Genomic DNA, 7,747 nt, shown 5'->3' on the forward strand with positions numbered 1-7,747 from the left:
AGTCACCCGAAGTCCCCAGCATCCGACTCTTGAAGAGGGCAAACAAAAAGGTCCGGCGCCGTCTGGTATGCGGTCGGACGCACTGAGGGATCTGCTGAAGCGAGCGACCATCTCGGAAGAACACCGTACGTTGATGGGTACGATGATGGAAAGGATTTCGTCCGCCGAAAGCGGGTTGCATGACGCCTTTATGAGTCTACTAACGGGCTTTGAGGTACGTAAAATGATATACCTTTGTGATAGTACCGCACATTTTTAGGTGTGCCCTGTGTAGATAGTAGCCCCTGAGACTCTGGTTGTCACCGAGAATGGCGACAAACAGAGGATCGTAGTCCCAGGTAATAACCGTACCCCCTTTATGTGCAGGTAGTGGAAGCTCCAGTGGCTAGCCGGACTCATGAGTTTGCCAAACTAAAGCGGCAACTGGATGCGGCGGATGCTGACATCGAGCTTGTTAACAAGCGGATTGATGAGGCACAGGGTAAGTGATATTTTCTGGTGAATGTCACATAGTAAGAGCAGCGTGATGCCAGTATCTTTAATATGTTGTGACTGCAGATGGAGCTGCCACCATGGAGACCCTTCGGGCGGAACTTGCCCGGGCCAAAGAACAAGAAAGGAGTAGTAATGCGGCTTCTTTGAAGGCGGCCGAAGAGTTAAGAGCCGAGAAGGCCGCGCATTGCGAGAGCAAAGAGAAAATGGCCAAGATGGCCATAGAGTTGAAAGACACTGCCGACCGTTGCCAGTTCCTTGAGGAAGAAAACCGAGCGAAGGCGACGGACCTTGAAAAGGCCACGATGGCGACCAAAGACACCCGTTCTGCCATGAGAGCGAAGAAGGAGGAGCTGCGTGAAGCATGTGACGTTGTGGTTGGGAAGCCCTTTTTGCTACGGAGGAAGTTTGGAGATCCGCGGTACGCCCCTCTGGATCGGCTGTGGAGTTCGGCAGACGCATATCTGGACTTGGCGGTGAGCGCTGTCGATGCGGCCGAATACTTCCGAGATCAAACAAATCGTGAAGTGGACAAGCTGTTCTGGTCACAGTTTAACGTTCCAGAGCGTCCGCTTCCATTGACCGATCAGCTAGCCGAATGGGCCGAACTCAATAGGTTGTCCGGACTCGCCATGAGGTCTGTCGTGGATCAGCTATGGCCGGAAAGGCCAAAGCCGAACAGTTATTTTAGCCTAGTGCAGCAGTTCCTTGGTGCGGTGCCGCGCATCAATGCGATGAAGAGGTCGGCGTGCATATAAGGCTCGCGGATGGCCCTTGCCCGTGTCAAATCATACTGGGCGGAGATGGATACTAACACTGTCGCGGCGCAGAGTTCGGCCATAGGCCGAGTGGCTGTCGAGCACTATTTTGAAGAAGTTCTTGAGGGTGCTCGTTTGATAGAGGCCCAGTGCTCGAAGAATATTATGTTTGAGTGACATGTATTCCCATTGTAAAAACAATGTTTTATTAAATTTATCAAGGCTATGTTTATACTTTTGCCCGAAAGTATTGTGTTGCCTCCTGTGTGGCCGTTTATGTATATATGTATATAACCTGAAAGATTGCAGTTGTCGGCTTCAACCCCCACGCATACAATGCGGGGGTGATCGCAGAAGACGCGTATTCACACTTAATCCAACGTCTTGGTCCTAGTAAGGAGGTGATAGCGCAACGAACTAGGCAACCAGACTATAATGCTTTAACACTTTCACTTAGCTATAGGAGTTTGACAGTGGGGCTACTATATAGCCCCTGGTGGCTCCGCACTCACCCGGATTTGGGGTGCGTACATGCCTGGCCGAGAAATGGCCCTTCGTTAATGCGAAGGAATCATGAAGATTCCGATAGATCATCGAGTGGTTGACCAGTCTCACGCTATATCATGACAGTCAGTTTTCGGCTTTCTCTACTGAGGTGCTCGTCCGGATGAACCAGGGCACAATCGCAGTAGTTCTCCTGGTGCCGCCTTAGCCGATAGAGCGGAACGTAAGGCAGCAAAACACAGGAGCCGGGCAAACCCAACATTTGACCAAAGACATGATTCGGAGCTGATGCATATAAGGCCAAACTCGCGACGCCGAACACTCCCTAAGGTATTCGATCTTTATGGTGTAAACCGGGTCTAAACAGTACCCTTTGTAATAAGCCCCTGGTGTCCAGGTATGTACATTATTCTGGCGTGGCCACATGCCAAGACGTCAGCATCCTTCTCGGTTGTACTGAGAATCCGAGGGATGTAAATCAACAAGAGACAGTAAAAAAGGTTTATGCAGGGTCTTAATCTACAAAGAATCCTTGGAACGGGTCCCTGCTGCACGTCTGCGGCTGTGTCTCTGTTGTGCCGTATTCTGGATGGGTGTAGCACGATGGTCATCTGAAAAAGAGAGGAACTTAATTGAAAGTCGCCGTGCAAAAGTTAAGTTTATACTAAATAAACAATATACAGTTGAAAAATGAGTGAAGGTGAGCCTTATTGCCACTTTTGCGCGCGCGTTGAGCCCCTTGTATTGTAATAGGGGTATAGCCATCAAACCTGTATTAATTACATATAGCTGAGCCGGACTCGTCTAGCCGTGTCCGTGGTCTTAACGACCTGTCAAATGCTTGAGTTGGTGAGGCCGTTTAGTGTGTGGCGGCCAAGGCGACCGCATCGTCTTCGGCGCACAAGGAGCGCTCAATATTTCCATTTACTGCAATGATGCCACGTGGACCGGGCATCTTGAGCTTGAGGGAAGCGTAATGCGATATTGCGTTAAAGCGAGCGAAAGCTTTGCGTCCGAGTAGTGCTTGATAGCCACTTTGGAACGGAGCGACGTGGAAGGTTAAATTTTCGCTGCGGAAGTTGTCGGGGGAGCCGAATATAACCTCTAGTAGCAGGGAGCCCCTGCAGTGAGCCTCCGGGCCTGGCGTTACTCCTTTAAAGGTAGCATTGCTGCGGAAAATTTTTGTTGGGTCTATCCCCATTTTGCGGACCGTGTCCTGATATATCAGATTTAAACTGCTGCCGCCGTCCATCAGGACTCGGGTGAAGTGGTATCCGTCAATTATTGGATCTAATACCAAGGCAGCCCATCCTGCACGCCGGATACTTGCCGAGTAATCCCGATGGTCGAAGGTGATCGGTTGGGACGACCAGTGGCGGAGCTCCGCGGTGATAGGCCCTGGGGCATGTTCCTCTAAGGGTGCCGCTTTGTTTCTCCCTTTTATCACGTGTAACACGTTGACTGTTTTGACTTCTAGTGGGAATTTCTTCTGTTCCCCTGTGCTTTTATTGCGAGGCTCATCCTCGTCTTCACTTGGTGTATCCTGCCCCTTGTGTTCGGCGTTGAGCTTGCCAGACTGTTTGAAGACCCAACATTCTCTATGGGTGTGATTTGCAGGTTTATTCGGGGTGCTATGGATCTGACATATTTGATCCAGAATTTTGTTTAGGCTGGACAGTTCGTCTCTGTTGCCTTTGGAGGGCGGCTTCTGCTGGCCTGGCCGAGAGCTTCTAAATCCGGCGTTTACCGCCGTGCTCTTTGGGTTGTCTTCCTTATTTCGGCGCTTGTTCTTGCTGCATCGTGATTTCCCGTTTCCATCCCTGACTTCGGATGTACTTGGTTCGCTGGTGCTGCATCTGGCTAACCAGCTGTCCTCGCCCGCGCAAAAACGGGTCATGAGGCTTGTTAACGCTGCCATTGTTCTCAGCTTTTCTTGACCGAGGTGTCTGGCAAGCCATTCGTCTCGGACGCTATGTTTAAAAGCTGCTAAGGCTTCGGCGTCCGGACAGTCGACTATTTGGTTCTTTTTAGTGACGAACCTGTTCCAAAGCTTTCGGGCTGACTCACTGGGCTGTTGAGTTATATGACTTAAATCGTCTGCATCCAGTGGTCGGACATATGTCCCTTGAAAATTTGCCTGAAAGGCGTCTTCGAGCTCTTCCCAGCTTCCGATGGAGTTTTCGGGGAGGCTTTTAAGCCAGTGCCGAGCTGGCCCTTTGAGCTTCAGGGGTAAGTACTTGATGGCGTGGAGATCATCTCCTCGAGCCATATGGATATGGAGGATGTAATCCTCAATCCAGACCCCAGGGTCTGTTGTTCCATCGTACGCCTCTATGTTTACGGGTTTGAATCCCTCTGGAAATTCATGATCCAGCACCTCATCGGTGAAACATAGAGGGTGTGCGGCACCCCTGTATTTGGGTGTACCGTGGTATTCAGATGTTTGTTGTGTCGCATTGTATGTTGGAGCGCGCCCGCGTGGTCCATAGATGGATCTGGTTGTGCCGTCCTTTTGATGCGAGCCCTTACGTGGATCGCGTACTGGTTTATGTTCGGCGTCGATTGCCGCTTTATGTTGGCTATGAGGTCGTCTATCTGACCGGATGGCCGTTTTATTTTTTAATTGTGGAGGATCTAAGGCCTCCTCATCGAATTCAGGTAGCAACTTTCGCTTCGGTTAGCTCTTGGTGTGGCGATTACTGCCGTACTTCGCTGCTGTGTTGAGTACTTCACTCCATTTGATTTTGAGTGTGTCTTGTGTAGCCTTGAGCCTTTGCTTCTGTTTTTTCAGACTCCTCGCCGTGGCAACAAGCCTTTGGTGGGCATTATGTTGCTCCTGGCGCCTGTCCGGTGTGATGTCATCCGGATTGTTATCTTTGACGGGGTTGGGTTGTTCGGCTTGATTTTCTGTGTTGCCGTGGTCGGGCAATGGTTCACCCTGCTTTAACGCTGGGTCTATGTGATCGTTATTTCTGCCGAGGCGGGATTTGGAGCAGCGTTTAAGCCGCCGCTTTGACTACTGCTCGAGGGAACCACCCTTCGCTGCGTCCTTCCATTCCTCGTCGTTATTTTCTTTGGGTGTGGCCACCATGTATACGTCATGTGATGAAATGGGCGTCTAGTGCCCTGTGGGCAGTGGTTCCTCTTCGCCTCCCGCATCGTCGTCCATACCGTCGATGTCTTCGGAGTCGAAGTCGAGCATGTCGGTTAAGTCATCGACAGTGGCTACTAAGTGGGTGGTGGGTGGGCGGCGAATTTCTTCGTCATCCGCATCCCAATCCTGCCGGACGTAGTTCGGCCAGGCCTCTCCTGACAAGGAGAGATACCTTAATGAGTTCAGTATGTCACCAAAGGGCGAGTGCTAAAAAATATCTCCGGAGGTAAACTCCATGATCGGCGCCCAATTGGATTCGACAGGAACAGGCGCAGGCGGTTCGGAGTCCGTGGCCGGAGAAGGATCCGACAATTTGGCAACACGACTCTCGTGAAGGGTAAGGTCGATATTCGGCTCGATCGCCGCTGAGGATACGGCCTTAGTGACGGGGTCCATCCACCCGTCCATGGATGGCGCAACTGGCTCCGAATTGAGGCTCAGAGCGGCTGCCGGTGCGATCTCCTGAATACGGTCCGATGGTAGAGCTAAATCGTACTCATCGTGACCGTGTGGCGCACAAGGTAGGGGCTCGAATCCGTCGAAGATCAAGTCTCCGCGGATATCAGCCGTGTAGTTTAAGCTTCCAAACCTGACCTGATGGCCAGGGGCATAACTTTCGATCTGCTCCAAATGGCCAAGCGAGTTGGCCCGCAGTGCGAAGCCGCCGAACACAAAGATCTGTCCAGGGAGAAAAGTCTCACACTGGACTACATCGCTATCGATGATCGTAGAAGCCATCAAGCCTAATGGCGATGACATAGAGGAACTCTCAATGAAAGCACCAATGTTGGTGTCAAAACCGGCGGATCTCGGGTAGGGGGTCCCGAACTGTGCGTCTAAGGCGGATGGTAACAGGAGGCAGGGAAACGATGTTTTACCCAGGTTCGGGCCCTCTTGATGGAGGTAAAACCCTATGTCCTGCTTGATTTATTCTTGATGATATGAGTATTACAAGAGTTGATCTACCACGAGATCAAAGAGGCTAAACCCTAGAAGCTAGCCTATGGTATGATTGTATGTTGTCCTACGGACTAAAACCCTCCGGTTTATATAGACACCGGAAGGGGCTAGGGTTACACAAGGTCGGTTACAAAGGAGGAGATATACATATCCATACTGCCTAGCTTGCCTTCCACGCCAAGTAGAGTCCTATCTGGACACGAGATGAAGTCTTCAATCTTGTATCTTCATAGTCCAACAGTCCGGCCAAAGGATATAGTCCGGCTGTCCGGAGACCCCCTAATCCAGGACTCCCTTAGTCATGATCTCGTACTTGAGGGGGAGCCCTACCATTGCCATTATTTGCATGTGGACGACCTGGTGGTTGTGCTGCTGGTGGTTGCACATAGTTCTAATTTTGATCAACCTCATCCTCGTAATCTCCCGTAAAATCCTCCTCCTCTGCATCAGCAGTAGGAGCCACAGAAGTATCAACAGCAGCACCAACAGTTTGGCCAGGCGCAAGAGGGAGACGGCTCGCTCGGCGGAGGGTTGTTTCGCGATGTGGAGGTAGTCGTTGTTGTTGTTGTTGTTGTTGTTGTTGTTGTTGTTGTTGTTGTTGTTGTTGAGGTGCGTTAGGTGCAGCCGGTGGTGGTGGTGGAAGACGCGCGAGCAATTCATTAAAATTGTTATCGAGCTTTGTTTCGAACGTCTTCTCCATGCCATCTATCTTCTCCATGACCTCTTCAAATCTGTTTAGCACATCTTGCACATGTCCACTCATCATTTGTTGAAATTTATTATGCAACTCCTTATTCGTCATGTTCTCACAGTCAGTCTCGTCAGCTTGTGATCCTGCCATGGTTAGCAGCAATAGAAACACACAAGAATATGATCCTACACACTTCTAACAAGAGGTGGTGGTGGGTGTCACAAATCCGTCAAGCAAATCTAAAATTCTTACCAGTTCTTACCCAGCAGTAGGCAGTGATCGGCAACTGTCGTAGTCAAAACTCTCAAAGCTTGGATAGAGCGATTACTAGGGAGAGTCAAACGCACTACGTAGATGTATGTGGAGCTAGGAAGGCTTATAATATGGTAGCAAAGAGAGTCTAGAACACTAACAAAATCACGACGCTGCACGGACACAAGGGAGGAGCACGCTCTGAATTTTTTTCTTTTTTTTCACTTTTTTAGCTCCGCAACAATTTTTTTCGAAAAAGTCTACAAATGGTCTAAAAACTGCCTAGCCAGAATTTTCCAGACTTAGTTTTTTTTTTGAGTTTGGAACTATTTTTCTACTGCGGGTAGCACGAAAGTTCGGGAGTCCTACTCTGTCACGACTCGGAGTATGTCGTGATCTGGAAATCCAAAATAGAGTGACAAAATACTGGACTCGGACTAAGACTGGTGGCGGAGATGAATCTGGTGGAACTCAGACATGTGGCGGATCGGTGATGGAGGTGGACTCGGATTATCGTGATGGCGGTGGATATGTGGTATATGGCAGCGGTGATGATGATGGTGGTATATGGCAGCAGTGATGACGATGGTGGTATATGGCAGCGGTGACGATGATGCTGGTATGTGGAAGCGGTGATGATGATGGTGGTATATGGCAGCGGTGATGATGATGGTGGTATATGGCAGCGGTGATGATGATGATGCGGCGACGGCGTGACAACTTGTTAACAGAACTCGAAACTCTAAAGGACTAGACACTAAGACCAGCAACTAGACACGACGATGCAACCACAAATTCAACAATGCAAAACCCTAAAAAGATTATGCAAAGGCTCAGATTGGTTTGGATATGATGAACTAGCCCTAAATTTTTTTTGGATTTTTCATGGACTGTAGGTATGAAGAACAGACTCGATCTAAACTATGAAAACTGTAA

This window comes from Triticum urartu, chromosome 1 (assembly GCF_003073215.2).
Source record: "Triticum urartu cultivar G1812 chromosome 1, Tu2.1, whole genome shotgun sequence".
Taxonomy (NCBI): Eukaryota; Viridiplantae; Streptophyta; class Magnoliopsida; order Poales; family Poaceae; genus Triticum; species Triticum urartu.